Source organism: Aphis gossypii, unplaced genomic scaffold (assembly GCF_020184175.1).
Source record: "Aphis gossypii isolate Hap1 unplaced genomic scaffold, ASM2018417v2 Contig00050, whole genome shotgun sequence".
Taxonomy (NCBI): domain Eukaryota; kingdom Metazoa; phylum Arthropoda; class Insecta; order Hemiptera; family Aphididae; genus Aphis; species Aphis gossypii.
In genome coordinates this window covers 3,719-19,702 of record NW_026082991.1, presented here as the reverse complement: position 1 = coordinate 19,702, position 15,984 = coordinate 3,719, and the positions used below count along the sequence as shown (strand labels likewise).

General features: G+C 37.3%; 1 long non-coding RNA gene and 1 pseudogene across 1 annotated transcript; both read right to left on the bottom strand.

Moving 5' to 3' along the window:
- Window positions 1-584: 584 nt before the first annotated feature.
- On the bottom strand, window positions 585-1,128 carry LOC126553030 (uncharacterized). The gene is made up of 2 exons (XR_007606434.1): window positions 1,031-1,128; window positions 585-670 (listed from the first exon to the last, which is right to left on the bottom strand). It is a non-coding gene; the product is annotated as an uncharacterized LOC126553030 (long non-coding RNA).
- A 12,700-nt stretch (window positions 1,129-13,828) lies between these two features.
- Window positions 13,829-14,847, bottom strand: LOC126553031 (uncharacterized; annotated as a pseudogene).
- Window positions 14,848-15,984: the final 1,137 nt, after the last annotated feature.

The following is a 15,984-nucleotide window of genomic DNA, read 5'->3' as shown; positions in this document are numbered from 1 at the left end:
TTATGATATGTGAAAGCGAACATATCATTACATAATATATATTTTATTTTCAGGTCTTGTTGGAAGCTGTACCAATAATTCAAGCTATGAGGATATGGCAAGATGTGTCACTATAGCCAAGCAAGCCTTAGATCATGGGCGTAAATCCGGGAGTTTACCAATTGCGCTTAAAATTACCTTTTCATATACCAATTGCGCTCTAAACATTTTAGGGTCGATATACCAATTGTGCTCTAAACATTTTAGGGTCGATGTACCAATTGCGCTCAATATATTTTACAATACCTAAGGAAAACTTATTAGTTAGTTAATAACCGAATTTTTTGCGAGTTAAAAGTAAAAGTCTTCCAAGTCGGTGAAACGGACCTAACGGTCCTCGGACGTGGTTCATTACATGTGTAAGTTGGCCGTGTGCGGGAAGTCCATGACCAAGGACGAGGAAAAGATGCTGGAAGCGGCGTACAAGCACTTGTTGGACACGATACAGTCGTCCAGGAGGACGCTGATGACGATCGAGCAAAAGGACGGCATCCACGATGGCCCGGGAGTATCGCTCGCACGTCGACGTTGACTTGAACTTGCTGTGCGTCAATGCGCAGGACGTGGTCAAAGTGTGGCTAGCGTCCGACTGGAGCCACAAAAAATGCATATGTAGTATTATACATTTTACCTAATAATGAAATAATAAACAAAAGTCTATAATTTGGTTAGGCAAGTTCACAGGGAACATACCCAGATGACAAGGGCGTCTCTGGCCCTATTTTCAAGGGGGGGGGGGCGACTTATTGATACAATTTAAAAAAAAAACTTTTTGTATCATAATTACATATAATTACGAAAATATTAAAGTAGGTACTATTAAATAGAAATAAAAACAGAGGCTCTGGGGGGGGGCGATGGGGCGATCGCCCCCCCCCAGAAATACGCCCTTGCCAGATGATACAATGTGTCGGCTATCTTCAGGCAAGACATGGAAATCTGTTCATGCTAAAACAACATATTAACTAAATAAAGTTAAACATTTACTTACATACATGCAATTGTCACTGAATATTTAAGACTTTTTATTTGACTTTCATTATTAATAGCGCAAATATTCCTTTAAACGAATTAACAATTCTCTTTTTTGAAAACGATGAAAATATATGTAATAACTTAAATATTAGTCATACAATTCTAAGAATACAAAGTATACCTATTAGATATTTAGGTGTTACCATGGTGAAATATACAATATATTTCAACCATGGATGTTACTTTCAATAATCATTTGAGGTTAAATCTACGTATAAATTATTTAATAAATCGCCCGCGCATATCAGTTCATAATTTTTATAAACTGCATTTCATTTTACCACAATACCGCATGAGAATTGTGTCTTTTTATCAGGCAGTGTTCCAATAAGACATTAGGATCTGGGGTAGCACACTTGAAAATGTAATCAAACCATTTCAGTTACAACAGAATAAAATAATAAGAATTTGTCTGGGTAAACATAGCTTTGTGGGGTCAACATTACTCAACTAAGTACAATAAATTAAAAGTGTTATACCATTTAAATTAACTTACAAAAAGTTTGCCATATTATGGGAAGTTAGAAATGTTTTTATTTGTTCGTTTATTTTATATCTTATTTTTATTCTCCACACTGTTATTATTTATCATGTTTTTATACTTCTATATTAGATGGTATTTTTTGAACCATGTATTGTAAAAAGTTGGTAAAAATATTTAGAACAAAATTCAAATGTTCCATCGACAAATATTTTGTCACAACTACATAAAAATTCTAAGTTTGATTTGGTGGAAAAACATATTATATTCAACATATTGTCGTTTATAAGCAATAAATTCTCACCCTTGTATGTATTTGTATCCAAATTATTTAAAGCTGTATGCACTTCGGTTACATTTTTTGGTAAAGGTGGTACCTTTTTTCTACGAGCACGATAAACGCTTCGTCGTATAGAATGCACATCGTTTAATGTTAAATCTAACGCACTTGATTGCACTTCATTCCGAATTAGTTTTAGTGGTCGTGTTGTAACTTGGTCTGTTGCTTTTATTTTTAATGAATTAGCAACAATTTGTCTATTGATATATTTTGAACTTGCTTCGTGTTTATGATCAAAATTCGATTTTAAAAGCACCGTTTCACTCACATCACATAAAAAATTCGAAGTACACGATTTAATTATACATCTCTATTTTATTCCATTTTTTGAAATAGTACATTTTCGGAACTTAAACTCGTCAAGAACTAATAACGGTTTACCTTTTTCACTAAAAGCTTTTGTAAAACGATCCATATTGTAACGTCAAACAACTAAAACGTATACTAAACGATGATTAACAAGACATAAGTATTGGGTACCTATCAATATGATTTATATTTATAATGGGTATCATCAATGTGTTCTTCTATCTACAGTATATCGTGTGCAACGAAACAATTAGGCTGATAAAATATATCCGATGATAATGAAAACTTGTTTTCGTCCATCACTCAAATGCGTACTTCCGTAATCAAAATATGTGCGTAATAATAATAACGTTTCATAAAATTCCCTATATTAATATATATAATAATACACTGTTAAAAAATATATTTAAACATAAGTCATAAAGTAATAAGATTTTGAGTTTATGGTAATCATAATATTTGTATTTTGCATGTTTTAACAATAATAATAATTTGAGCATGGCAATTTAGAATAATATAATTTAAATTCAAGCGCAATTGGTATATACTATATTGACCGTAAAATATAAAGAGAGCAATTGGTACACTAACCGTAAAATATATGCAGCGCAATTGGTATATTGACCCTAGTATAAAAATTTTGTTTTAAGCGCAATTGGTCCATGCCCGTAAATCCAGGATTCCATTTAATGTTACTCCTGGATCGGAACAAATCAGAGCAGCGATTGAAAGAGATGGAATTGTATATAAAAATATAATTACTAGACTTAAAGATGCCAATGCAGCAACGCATGCTTTGATCACTTCTCCAGAGCTAGTTACTGCTTTAGTCATTGAACCTCGTTTGGACTTTGATCCTACAAAAGATTCAATCAAGGGAGCTGATGGTTAGTTCAATATTACTTATTATTGTGATTACAAATTTTAGTCACTAAAAAAGATACCACATAAAAACATTAATTTTTAATATAAATCTAGGATTTTAGAAGATTGCATATAATCTTTCACTTATTATATTAATAATTATTAATTTAGTGAAAAATAATAATTCTCCTAACTTTGAAACGTGAATAAAAAAAGTATACATTTTATACTAAACCAATTGCCTAGGTACGCATGCAATCACAATTCAAAGATTTTGAATTCTGCCATGTGCGGGTATAGTGCTGCCAGCAAAATTAGGCGGGTGACCGTCGCGCCCCAAATGACCGTTTTCATGCAAATCAGGAGTTCTAAAAATATAGCTTATTAAATGCATAGCGGAATAGCTATAGAGAAAAAATAGTGCAGTTGCTGTTTTATGAAAAATGTTGTGTATCTTTACAAACAAATTTTTTATTATCGTAAGGTACATTCTATAGACATAATATGCCAGAGCGTTTAAAATTATTTTACGCGGGAATGTATTCTAGGAAACACTGATGAGAATTTTCCACTTGGGGCGCGACGGTCACTCGCCTAATTTTTCTGGCCGCACTATAGTATATGCACAGAATAAAACAATGGTATACCTATGTCTTGTGATATGTTATCGTCTTGCGCATAGACCTATTAACTATAAAAAAATTAATGGATTACGCCTTTCATAGACCTTATACTCATAGACGGAGCATCACCAGTTGGCGGGGTTGGGTGGTGCGGTCATAGCTATCCTCTTAGCAGTGTTGTCATTTCTGATAACATAAAATATGTTTCAAATTCGCAAAACATTTGTTCAGAAAGCAAATAGAATAAATCTGATTCATTATAAATTTGTTTTTTGGTGTCTGGATTTGAAATTTAAAAGCTTTTTGCACATATTTAAGCATACCTACCTATTTCCAACTTTTTTCCTATATATGCATATTTTTTAAAATTTATACTGCATATTTTACCTTTTTTTTTTTTAAATAGGATTTTTTTTAATTATTTACATAATAAATTAAATTTGTATATGTATAAAAATTATTAATACATTTATAAAATTTAATTTTCTGTATAAGTATTTGGTTTTAAGGACAGCATTTAAACTAATGAAACTTAAAGACAAAAACCATTATAAATATATTATACCTAACCTAAGTAAAATAAGTTAATGGTGATAGATTTTTTGATACTTAAAGCATACTCATGATTTATGTCTTCTTTAAATTGTGAATAACTTACATTAACACACATTTTATATTGTTGGATTTTTAAATATATACATGCATTTTTGATTTTAAGCATATAGTCCCAGCCCTGTTAATTATTATAAAACATAGTCTAGACTTAATATATATTAGTCTGGTCTAACGCAAGTTATAATTTTAAGTGGTATAGGAATAGTTAGACTAAAATATAATCCATGTATTATATAGTCGCGGCCAAATGAATGTGCGGTTGGTGGCTCCGCCCACCGCTAGACGATATCACACTGAATAGTACAGCTGTTGGCGGTATATTTGAAAATAAAGTAATCGTATCATCGTATTTGATACAATAACTATATAACCTTTTAACACAAAGGAAGCCTGCGTTTACGTAGTAATATGCTAGAAAAAATTCGTTTTATTCGAAACGAATTTGAAAATCGCTCGCTATTCATGTGTGAACGTTACCTAAAATTATGAGTTCTAATCAGTCGCCGGAAAAAGTAGGCGGAGCCACCAACCGCACATTCATTTGGCCGCGGCTCTAGCTATATAGGTATTTGATTGTAAGAAATTGTAGTGTAATTTGATTTTGATATTTCAAAAATACATATTTTTATTAAAAGTTAAAATGCTTATTTATAGAAATATGATAATACGATACGGTAATAATAAGCGTTTTATGCTCAACCTGGTTTGTCCTACGCACATGCGCAGAAGTATAGAACAACATGTGCAGCGCAGCCACCTTTTACCGCGGAAACTACTAGCTTGTTCCGTCTATGAGTATAAGGGGTCTATGACGCCTTTAGCAAAAATGAGGAAGACAACTTACATCTGATAAGCAAAAACCAGTATCTTTGAAGAAAAAAATAATGTTTATTTGATTATTCCATGACTTTTTATAGTTGATAAGACATGATGGATAAAAAACACAATATAAACAACTAATAAATGATAAAAAAGTTAAAAAGAATCGTAGACCTTATACTATGAAAAGAACAGATAACAATTTTGTTTTTTACCTTCAGTCTAACTTCATGTTTTCAAAGATTCGTTAATGTTCAAAACTTCAAAGTTACTTTTCGTTTAGTCATGCTTTCAGTATCAAAAAAGGTCTTAGTTTTACCAGTTTTATTGTTTAATGTGGTGACACTGAAAGACCGTTCATCTAGTTTTCTTTTGCATGTCAGTTGTGAATTAAAACCACTTCAGTTTAGTCCGCTGTTCAGTCAGCTTGTTCATAAAACACCAGTTTCATGTTCTGTTTGCAGTCCTCCAAAACCACGTTGTTATGATTTTGTGAATTCATCGTCTGGTAATTATCGTTCTGTGCATTTTCATTGCCATCACTAATTTGTTGTTCGGTGTTCCCCAGTCTAGGGTGGTCAAAATTACCAGCGATTTGTGTAGTGATTCAACGTGTTTTGATGTACCTCGTTGCTCGTGGGGACAGTAGTGTATACTAGAGATCCTGTACCGGCTGCATTCGGTGTTTTATTGTTATGAAGTCTTCGTGAACAGTTGTCAGCACACATTCGCCCGTACGCAGGGTCAATTTGTTTTTTATTGTAACTTATTTGACATAACTATACAGGCCCTGGTGCGATAGCGTGGGTGTAAAACCAGGTATGTGTCTCAACTGTTATGTGAGTATTGGTCGACCAAATATTTGTGTGAGTGTGATCGACGGGTCCTGAATTATTATTATATACTACATTATTAAGATGTTCTAATAGCCGTTAAGGCATATTATAATATTTGCTACTGTTATACTACTGTTATGTATATATTATTATACATTTTTACTGGCTGTGATTTTTATTATTTTTATTACTATTGTATTAAGTTAAATATACACTATAATCAACTATTAAATATGAATTATAAAACACAACAATGCTATAAAAACAACTCTATATTTCATAATTAAAGAATCCAATTACAAATAACATCACAACTCACTACCGAGGACCGAGAGACGCATGGACCGGACAAGACTGACTGACTCGACCGTTCCATCAGTACCATGCACCCTCCGGCCTTGTAGCAGGCTGACCAACCCCACAACCAACAGTATTTAACACTCGGCCTTCCTGACTTAGCTATGGCCCCATAGCATCTTACATATTATAACATAAAAATAAAAAAAATTAACCAAACAAAATATAAAGCGGACAGTCAACGTAGGTATCTCATTGCACACATCTAATGATCATGTCCTACTAGTATGAACTAAACCATAGTAACAAAAAAAAAACAAATGATACAAACTAATTTCAATGAACAGACAATTTAACAAATTATAACATCATATTCAATATATATATACAATATTTTAAAGAATTTATAACATCATCAGTGTACATAATCCACCAACTTATAAGGCTCCCTGCGTGCTCTAGATGATCTCCTAACTCCAGCGTTGTTGTCTGTTTGTACCGGTAGCAACTCATCATCTTCTTCTTCACTACTGGTTGTATTGATCGGACTTTGGCTTCCATCCCCTTCATTACTCATTGTCTCATCCAGTTCTTCCTCCAACTTCCAAGACTTTAGTTGAGAGACATGTGCTGTCGTAGTATACAGCCTTTTCTGGTCTTCCTGTAATTGGGCAACACGATATATGTCTCCTGGCAATACCTCAGTGGCTGTCAATGGCCCTTTATACTTATTCTGTAACTTGGTCGATTGCCCTGTATGAGTAGGCACTGTGGTCATCACAACAATTTCTCCAACTACATATTTTGTGTTGTCATGACGATGTAGGTCATAGTTATCTTTCATCCTTGCCTTGGATTTTTCCGAAGCTTCCCTGGCTTCCTCCCATAACTCATCTGGACAAGTCCAAACGTCCACAGTCCATGACAGTACCCTTGTCCTTCCCAGTCCAAAACGTGGTCGATAACCGTGTACCAGCTCGAAGGGTGTTCTCTGGGTTACCTTGCTCTCGCTGTTGTTAATCTGCCTTTGTACATCTGGCAGCCATTTGTCCCATTCGTCCTCGCTTGTCACCTGCGTGAGTAACATGGACAGCACAACACTATTGGTACGTTCTACCTGTCCATTCGCCTGTGATCTCCGTGTCGAATTTAATGTATGTTGTATACCTTTCTCTTCGCAGTACTCTTCAAACTTCCTGGCGGTAAAACAAGTCCCTCTGTCGGTCACTATTCGATTTGGCAAGCCAAACATTTGTACTAATAACATCAAGCCAACTATTACTCCATCTGCACTTGTATCCTTCGCTGCAAACAAACATGTGAATTTTGTAAGATTGTCAACTATGACTAGTATATACTTGTTGCCTGTTGTTGTTGTCAAAACGGTCCAATGTGATCCATGTGAATAATGTCGAACGGTCGCCGTCCTACTGGTATAGGGTGCAATAGCCCTGGTTGCCTCCCTCTTGGTCGCTTGGTCATCAAACACTCAATACACATGCTCACATGTCTTTTCACATAACGCCTCATTCCCGTGAACCAGTAATCTTGTAAAATTTGTTTCACCGTCTTTTCCACCGACAGGTGACCACACAGATCATGTGCCCCGACTGTTATGCTCTTACGCATACTCTTGGGCATAAAAAACAGTTCTTTCCCATTATATATTCGATATAGTAGCTGGCCGTGCAATTCAAACCCTTGAGCTCGGGATTTGTCTGACTTGGTTCTCTCGTTCGCTGGCCTATTCAATATCTCGATTATCTCTTTGATGTCTACGTCATTTGTTTGTGCCATCAGTACCTTTTCTTCCTGGCTCATAGTCACATATACGCTCAGTCTGTCCGTTAACACATCATCCAGTGTCGTTCCGCCACTCTCCGTCACTGGTGCCCTGGACAGTGCGTCTACGTGCGCCATCTTTGTACCTGGTCGATGTTGTATGTCATAATCATGTTCTTGTAACAGATCGTGCCATCTAGCTATTTGGGGTCTCAGAGCTCGATGAGCCCTTAGGTAGATCAATGCTTGGCAATCTGTAAATATTTTAAATTTGATACCTATTAGTAAATTCCGCCATTTATTCACCGCCCATACCACCGCCATCAATTTCAATTTCCCTGAGTGGTACTTTGACTCGGCCTCCGTCAACTTTTTGCTGATACAATATACTAATTTTGGTGCTTCTCCGTCCTTGTCTCGTTGCAACAGCATTGCCCCTACTCCAACGGAGCTGGCATCCGTATGTACCTCTGTCGAGAATGCGTTTTGATTAAACATTTTCATCACTGGTTTACTTACTAAAACGTTCTTCAGTTTTTCAAACGCTTCCTGCTGTGGTTCACGCCACTCAAACGTCAATCCAGTCTTAGTTGAGTTCGTCAATGGCAACGCCACTGTAGCATAGTTCTCCACAAAACGCCGAAAGAAACCAGTTAACCCCAGAAATCTGCGTACTTCGTGCACATCCTTCGGTTTTGGGAACCCCTGGACCGCTCCAGTCTTCGCATTCCCTGGACATATTGTTCCTCCACCAATGACAAAACCCAGAAATTCTATGGAGTTAGCTCCCAGTGAGCACTTGGCCGGTTTCAGAGTCAAATTGGCGAACCGTAATCGCATCAGCACCTGCTTCAATCTTCCCAACATCTCGGTCCAATTTGTTGCATCGACGACCCAATCATCCAAGTAGTTTTTCACAACCGTATTTCGCAACTTACCCAACACCTTGTGCATCAGCCTTGTGAATTCTCCAGGCGCATCTGCGAGTCCAAATGGCAAGCACGTGAACTGTCCCGTGTAGTCGGGCGTGACAAATGCCGTCTTCTTCTGAGCGTCCTTGGTTAGTGGCAATTGCAAGTATCCATTAGCCAAATCCAATTGTACAAAGTACTTACCCGTTGACAATGCTTCGACCTGTTCATGCATATCTGGCAATGGAAAATTATGCTTCTTCAACGCGTCCCAACAGTCTGAGATCAGCATCTTACGCACAAACGTAGTACGAAATTGTTTAACAAAGTCATCCCAGTCGGCGAATGTTCTATACAGGAACCAATCTCGTGCCGCTTCCGTTACATTTGCCCTTACGAACTGCATTCTGTATGCAACCGGCCAAGCATTCAGGTCTGCCACATTTCCAACTGATTGTATCCAGTCAGCCGCATCGTAATTCGACTCATTACCCGTAAACACATTCACGGAATGGTCCAAATTTGTGAACATGCGAATCTCATTGCATCTCGTCGAATCCGTACCATTTACCGACGAATCACTTCTCGCTTGTACTGTAGTTTGTTCAGCATTTCGCAAACGTATCCGTAAATCTTCGACCAACGCTGTCAATTGGTTATACGTCGGCGCTTTTATCTGTTGTTGTTGATCTTTCGATCCTATCTCGTTATCATTATCCATCATTATCAGTTGATAACATACCGCGGTAATTGGTTGGCTTGTGACACTTCTGCGACACGACACTTGACTAACCTCCAATTCGCGACGTTTCACCACTGTATGCGACACTCGTTCCACTCAACGTTCGCTTGATCACGTCCGTTGTAACTGGCGCACGTGTTCCAAATATTTCACACCGGCAACCAGAATACTTACACGACCGTCAATTTGCTTATTATATTCTGTAACTGTAGCGAACGTTGGCTGATTCGTACGTCTGACTCAGGTCGACACGTCTGGAATCTCTTCGCACGTCCGTTACAATCCACGTGTTCGACACCGATCGAACAACACGTTCACTCACGTAATCCACCTTGTGATACCGGATCCTCGTATCCCACTTCTGATTTATTAAATATGAATTATAAAACACAACAATGCTATAAAAACAACTCTATATTTCATAATTAAAGAATCCAATTACAAATAACATCACAACTCACTACCGAGGACCGAGAGACGCATGGACCGGACCCGACTGACTGACTCGACCGTTCCATCAGTACCATGCATCCTCCGGCCTTGTAGCAGGCTGACCAACCCCACAACCAACAGTATTTAACACAACTATACAGTCCACAGTTTTCTTATTTTTTTTTGATCTAGTATTGTTGGTATTCAATGTAGCATGTTCCGTTTCGTTTCGTTTTGTTATCGTTTTCGTGTGCACGTAACGGTGCGTTCCACAGTTGCAGCCTTCGTCGGCTGACGCTTATCAGGCGTTTGTGTGCGACCGGCCAGCTGTGGAATCATTATCAATGTTTTCTTATATTCGGTTATGTTCAAAACTTTAAGTTTTTCATCTAGTCATGCTTTCAGTGTCACAAAGTTTCTAGTTTTTCCATTGTTTATTGTTTTAGTGTGGTGTCACTGAAAGACCGTTCTTTTGAGTTTCTTCGTTCTCCTGTCCGTTATATGTAAATTCGTGCACTTTATTTTTGTCCGCTGTCCACGATCCAGCAAGCCGTGCGCCCGCGCCATACTGTTTTTCTTGTTCCTGCTGCAGCTGTCAAACCACGTTTTTCTTGTGTTTTGTGATATCTTCTGTTAGGTAAATATCGTTCGCGCATTTATTGCCAATCATTTAATTGTTTTTCCCCTAGTTTAGGGCGGTCATTGATTACCAGCAGAAGATTGTGTTTCTCGTGGTTTGTTGAGTTGTGTGTCCGCTGTAGCAGTGTGTATTGTGAGTGTTCTTCGTTTCTTCGTGTTGAGGTTAGCGGCGTTCTTGAGTGTGTGCGGGATCAATCTTGTACTTTTTATTGTATTTAATCTGATTATTATTATACGGATCCCGGCACCTCAAGACGCCATAACCCCAAGGGTATATGGTGCACCATATTCAATCATATTTTATTATAACTAGTCATTGACCGACGGGTCATTATTATTATTATTAATATTATTTGAGTATACCATTGTTATATGATATTAATAAGTTGACTGATATTACCCCACTGTCTCTGATATATTGTAACTATTTTATTCATTTGTTGGACCAAGTGGTCAAATTATTATTATACAAATTTTATGTAATACAATACAACCATTGTCTTTTATTGTATTCATGGGACGGTATTGCAATAAGTTGCCTACCCTCCTGGCCGCTAAGGCCCATTAATCTGTTATTATTAAAGCTGGAGGCGAGCCAACAAGTATATAATATATTCTATTACTTAGGTTGCGCCCAAGCTGCTCTAAATATTGTGAGCACTTCATGCGCCAACACCAAAATTTTTGAAATACAATAGAAACAATATTTTATAAAAACATAAATTAAGCACTAAAATATTTATATTTTCTGCTGGACTTTCATATCTTTTTTTAACGCTTTAAGCATGAGGTGATTTATGTATCGATACAAAATTCCAAGGAGTTTTGTTTGTGACTATGGTCCTTCTTTATCTCTAGTTCAATGTTTTAATTACTAAATGATGGTATTCAGAAATACATTCATAACATAGTATTAATATTTTATAATTTTTATCTATTATTATAGGTAAAGAGTTTACTTTAGAACCACGTCATTTAGTTGGATTTAACCGATTGACCCCTGGCAAGGTATCGTATAACTTTAGTCAATTTATTTAAAATTCATCCAGTATTCCAGTACAAACTATATATTTTATAAATCAAATTGTTATCGAGTTCCTCAACTAATACTAGTTTCTATTTTTTCAGCCTTTAAAATGCATATTACGCACTAAAAACAGAAATTGTTACGATATGTCACATAATTACATTTATAACAAACAATAAATACGATGGTTTACATCTGGTAGTGCATTAAACTATTCATCCAAACCAAATGATAAAAACAGTTTTAAAGAGAACTTAGAAAAAAATATTTACAGATATTTGCTAGTTTTAATAACAATAGAACTTTGTATTGAAATTTTATCGTATTTTATTAAAAAGCGTAATTATCGGATACCGCCTAAAATTGAAATATCATCAAAGGACTCTACAGAGAAACATGAATATGATCACATCAAGCCGGATGACGCGTGTAGGCGCGTGTGTGCGCTGGAAGCTGCCTACAAGTGCCGGTTCGTGTGAGATTTACTCCGTCGTTGGTGGTCTGTCGATAACCCTGTAGGAAGGGAGAAAGTGGACTGTATATTTAGGGCAGGTTCAGGAATTTGAAAAGTTGAGAATAGGAAGATGTGTGAAAGGCTAATTAACAAGAACAGTGTTCACGGTATGAAAAGGTAAGGAACAATTTATTATAATATGCTGCAAAATAAGGTAGCTTAAAAACTAGTGTTAGTAGTCACGCGATCCCAAACCGATCGGTGAAATAATACAAATATAATATACAATACGCGTCGAGGACGACGTCGAATAATAAAATCAATCGAAATTGATAATGATACAAAAAAAACACGTCGGATGTGCCGACAAATAATAACCAATGATATGAGCGTGTGTACGACCTGATACGGCGAGGTTGATAGCAGGTGATAACGGCGGGGTGATACAAACAACGACGTCCAGCAAGGAGATGGACAAGAACGAAAATCAATATGACGATGTGATCTTCGGCGGCAGGGGCCAAAACTCGGTACACGTACGTGACGACACGAACGGGTTGAGACGATGCAACCGGGTGCACAGCGCGTGGTACCAAATCATACCACGACGGTTACGGTACGGTTCGCACAGCGTTTGAAATGGACGGGCGGAACGCGTGGTTTGTGGACGAGCAGTGCACAAGTCACACACGATTAACGGACGGACGAAAAAGTGAGCCGTCGATTGGCACAGGCGGCCAAAAGCAAGTCGCGGAAAACACTCGCGAGAACTTTAAATGAGCGCGAGGGCTCGGGTGCACGAAGACAAAAAATATAGAAAATAATGGCGGATAACGGTAACGGGCGCACCGGGTCGTAGAAAAAGATACGACAATTTGCCAAGACGGCTGGTGAACGACAAAAGCGGCGGTGGCGGGTGTCGGCGACCAACGGCTAGACCGCGACAGTACCCGTCCCCTCCTCATAGTACAAAGTCCAGTTTGCGTAGACTCCGTCGGCGGAGCAGCAGGGTGACAACGTTGCAACAAATTCGGAACGCATGCAGCGCGCCGAATTTAAAATTTGATTGTGTATCCAACACATTGTTTTATTTAAAAATAGAGGATTTAATGTATAATAATAATATGATATGATATGTTTGTAAATTGTTAATATTATTTTCATAACGAAAAATCTTCTTACTTTCAAGTAATCTTTATGTAATATGTACTTTGTACACTGATTCACACGTTTCAGGTAGGTATAATATACCCAAGAGCTTGTGGTGATATAATAGTTGAAAATTTAAGGTCTTCGTAACTTCTTCCCGTAGCTAAAAATCTGAGCGTTGCTGTCAACCTTTCGTGTAGGGAAATAGATTTTTTCATAACTGTATCTTTTTTTTTAATGAATGGTGTCACTAGGTAATGAAAAAAGTTGAAAGTACGTTTCTTCGTCCGTTCGCAAGTAATTATGCCAGTCTTTTGGAAACAACTTGAGTTCGGTCAACAGATTAATGTGAGAATATTCGTTTCTTTTTTGTAACCAATTTTTACACCACAGTCTACGTTTACGTTTTTTAATTTTATTATTTTTCATGGCTATCAACGCCCGATAATTCTTCTGTCTAGGAAGCCATTACTACGAATTGAGGATTCCCCTCCGCCTCTCCACTGAGCGGACAACTCACTTGCTTCAACAGACAAAGAAAAAGCAGATATTCTCACTGAAAAATTATCGGGCGTTTTCAAACCACATCTCATTCCTACACCAGCACCACACATGTCGTTAGTCATGGAGTCTCTTTGCCGCGGTCCTGAAACGCGGTTGACCGTCGTTTCATTGGAATACTAAAATTTAAAAAAAATATTTAATAATTGTTGTTTAAGGAATAATAATATATTTTTTAATTACCTCATGCGAGTTGTTTGCCCTCTGGTGTAACAATGATTCAGCTAACTGTTCAGCTGCACACACCTGTATTTGATTGGAGAAATTTGGTATAGATTTAACGACTCGATCGTCTTGTATGTTCTTAATGAAAACTACCATCTCGTCAACAGTTTTCGGCGGTGATTTATGCTGTCTACATTTCTTGTCGAGGTACTCGACAATTTCTTCATATTGTTTTATAATCAACAGACCGGTGAATACTTCTTTTTGCACGATGCTCTCGAAAATAGAACATTCGAGATATTGAAGTCGAAGAAGGTCGCCCCGATTCAGCAGTACTCTACATCCATCACGATTTTTTGTTTCAATCACCAACACATTTTCTCCGCTGTACATCATACTCGATAGTTTCATTTTTTCGTCTTCATAAAATATAACTCGCTTATATTTTTGTGGTGTGTCTGATATGAACGACAAGATATGCCCCATGAACCCGAATATTTTTTTTCATAAAATCTGCAGTAATATGCACGTACCGCGATGAAGTTAATAAATGAACAACGACTTGTAATTTTTCACTCGGGTCAAAACCAATATGTACAAACCTACGGGATGCAAAGTCTACTGTGTAGCTAGTAGATTCGATGAGTTCAGCTGGTGGTGTCGGTGGCACATAAGTAAAGGTCTTCTTTTTATACAAGGCAGAGTTGTCAGCGATTGATCCAGCCATCACTTATAAAAATATTAAACACTGAAAAAATATAAAAACTGCGAGAGAACGGTTGAGACGTGAGAAGCAGTATAAGGCTGAGGACAGACTGAATGATTGTCTGCTCTTGTAGAGCCAAGCATATGTAACAAAAAGAACTGACACTGTGCACAAGATATTCAAGAAGAAAACGAGGCGTGCCAAAACGTGGTGACGTTGGTGGTTTTTAAAGAAAACAAACGACGGGGAAAATTAAATAGGTGGTAAGCGTAAGGCGCGGATCACAAGACTGCTGAGCCTTGGTCCGGTTCGCGGTGTCGGCGGTTCGACCGGTCCGCGCGCTGTTATCGCGCACCGGTGTCGTCCGTCGTCACCTGGCGGTTGGTAAGAAAAGTAATAATTAGCGGCTTTCCGCGTAAATGCCGTTTGAATTCAAATGGCTGTTACGCGGGACCGCGTCAAAGAGACTACATGACTAACGACATGTGTGGTGCTAGTGTACGAATGAGATGTGGTTTGAAAACGCCCGATAATTTTTCAGTTAGAATATCTGCTTTTTCTTTGTCTGTTGAAGCAAGTGAGTTGTCCGCTCAGTGGAGAGACGGAGGGGAATCCTCAATTCGTAGTAATGGCTTCCTTGACAGAAGAATTATCGGGCATTGATAGCCATGAAAAATAATAAAATTAAAAAACGTAAACGTAGACTGTGGTGTAAAAATTGGTTACAAAAAAGAAACGAATATTCTCACATTAATCTGTTGACCGAACTCAAGTTGTTTCCAAAAGACTGGCATAATTACTTGCGAACGGACGAAGAAACGTACTTTCAACTTTTTTCATTACCTAGTGACACCATTCATTAAAAAAAAAGATACAGTTATGAAAAAATCTATTTCCCCACACGAAAGGTTGACAGCAACGCTCAGATATTTAGCTACGGGAAGAAGTTACGAAGACCTTAAATTTTCAACTATTATATCACCACAAGCTCTTGGGTATATTATACCTACCTGAAACGTGTGAATCAGTGTACAAAGTATTACATAAAGATTACTTGAAAGTAAGAAGATTTTTCGTTATGAAAATAATATTAACAATTTACAAACATATCATATCATATTATTATCATACATTAAATCCTCTATTTTTAAATAAAAC